This window comes from Myxocyprinus asiaticus, chromosome 15 (genome assembly GCF_019703515.2).
Source record: "Myxocyprinus asiaticus isolate MX2 ecotype Aquarium Trade chromosome 15, UBuf_Myxa_2, whole genome shotgun sequence".
NCBI lineage: Eukaryota > Metazoa > Chordata > Actinopteri > Cypriniformes > Catostomidae > Myxocyprinus > Myxocyprinus asiaticus.
The window spans coordinates 6466072-6468680 of record NC_059358.1 but is presented as its reverse complement, the minus strand read 5'-3'; positions in this window follow the sequence as shown (position 1 = coordinate 6468680).

Below are 2609 nucleotides of genomic sequence, written 5' to 3'. Positions count from 1 at the left end.
ATAAAAGACAGTTTTTTTCAAAATCAGTCATATTTTCAAAATCAATGCCAAAATTTCACAATTTCTGCCAGGGTATGCAAACTTTTGAGCACAACTGTATATATATATTACATATTACATATTACATACACATATGTGTATGTGGTATGTGTTGTTACACATACCAGTGAAATATTCTGCTCAGGTGGCCGAAGGTTCTGCCCAACAGAAATAGGATTTGCTCAGCAAAGAAAAAGGTAGGGGGAATATTGCTTACAGTCAAGAAAAAAACAAAACAAAACTGCATGCAGGTTTAGAACTACATAGGGGTGAAAACATTATGTAAAAATTGTCTTTCTTTTTTTTTTGTTTTTTTGTTTTTGGTGAACTATCTCTTTAAGACACTATTACGTGTGTACCAGTGGTTGACAGTCAAAAAGTTCAGAAATGTGCATGTCATTATTAATGACCTCACATGACTCGATCTCAGTTACTTCAAATGCTCTTAAAAACACAAATAATTTACGGCATTCTGCACAATTTCAACATGCAATTTAACACTAGGAGGAATCAAGGTGTCCGTCTGCTTGTCATAAATTACACACGCACTGAATTCATTAGTCTGTGTACTATTTTGTCTCGTGCCCTCAGCATTTTTCATCGCAGACATGCGGTGAATCCGAGTCGGTGCCACAGAGGTTCAATGTGTCTCTGCCAGCTTCTCACAGAAGCCCTGTCCAACTTCTCACCTGCTGCATTGTGCTCTGCGGATCTCACTGAAGGGTAATTGGGAACTCTCATTTTGGGACCAGCTCTGCCTTTGTTCTCCTGCTCGGATGCACTGACCCGGATGTGTGAGGTCACAGTCATGTTAATTGGCGCGGGGTGTTGCAGCTGCATGATTCGCAGTGTTTTTCCATGAGTCTGAGTGTGAGGATATTGTTCATCAGAGTGAATATTTTTTTCCCCAAAAAACATCAAAACATAATTAGAAACAAACATTTGATGGATTTTGTATTTATGAGCAATTAGAATCAGACAATCAATTTCATGTTAATTTCTGTGGGCTTCTTTAGTAGTTAAGGATAAGTTCAACCTAAAATAAAAATGTTGTCATCCCATATGACTGTTAAGCAGAATGTTTGAGACTGACAGCCTCAGTCACACATTCACTTTCATTGCATATTTTACCCAAACAATGAAAGTGAATAGTGATCGATGCTGTCATTCTGCCTAACACATCCTTTTGTGTTCCACAGAAGAAAGAAAGGGTTTGGAACAACATGAGGGTGAGTAAAAAGGTTTTGGGGGGTGAACTATCCTTTTAAGAACCCTCCAAACAAAGGGGGCACTGCTAAAACATTTACTATTGTATATTCAAATAATTGCCATTTTTATGTTGCTTGCCAAACATTTATTTTGGTCAGAATACTGGCTACTTTTGAATGGCCATCAGTGGAGAAACATGATTTTCAGCCTAATCTCATGAAAAATATGTGACTGTTGCGACGTTTTGCAAAATTATATTACATGGTTAATTTCACATCTGGGGTCAAATGTCCACTCTGTGGTGCTAAAAGAGAGTACAATTTTCTCCCAAACATTATTATTATTTTTTTTTTAAAGCTGCACTACGTAACTTTCTGCTCTCTAGCGACATCTGTGGTTGAAACTTTAAACTGAAACATAGTGAATCATGGGGGTGCCTGGGTAGCTCAGTGGTAAAAGACTCTGGCTACCACCCCTGGAGTTTGCTAGTTCACTAGTTCAAATCCCAGGGCGTGCTGAGTGACTCCAGCCAGGCTTCCTAAGCAACCAAATTGGCCCGGTTGCTAGGGAGGGTAGAGTCACATGGGATAACCTCCTTGTGGTCAGTTGAGCATGGATGCCGCGGTGGATGGCGTGAAGCCTCCACATGCGCTATGTCTCCATGGCAACACGCTCAACAAGCCATGTGATAAGATGTGCAGGTTGACAGTCTCAGCAAATGGGATTCATCCTCCGCCACCCAGATTGAGGCGAATCACTATGCGGCCACAAGGACTTAAAACACATTGGGAATTGGGCATTCCAAATTAGGGAGAAAAGGGAAAAAATCCACACAAAAAAAACAGTGAATTGTGGTAAGGTGAGGACATTGTTTTGAACACTGATTGTTTATGTACTCAATCAATAATGGCAATTTGTTCATTTATTTATTTTTTTTCTCCCCAATTTGAAATGCCCAATTCCCAGTGCGCTCTAAGTCCTCGTGGTTGCGTAGTGACTTGCCTCAATCCGGGTGGCGGAGGTTGAATCTCAGTTGCCTCCGCGTCTAAGACCGTCAATATGTGCATCTTATCACGTGGCTTGTTGAGTGTGTTACCGCGGAAACATAGCGCGTGTGGAGGCTTCACGCTATTCTCCGCGGCATCCACGCACAATTCACCACGCGCCCCACTGAGTGCGAGAACCACATTATTGCGACCACAAGGAGGTTTCCCCATGTGACTCTACCCTCCCTAGCAACGGGGACAATTTGGTTGCTTAGGAGACCTGGCTGGAGTCACTCAGCACACCCTGGATTTAAACTCGTGACTCCAGGGGTGGTAGTCAGCATCTTTACTCACTGAGCTACCCAGGCCCCCCAA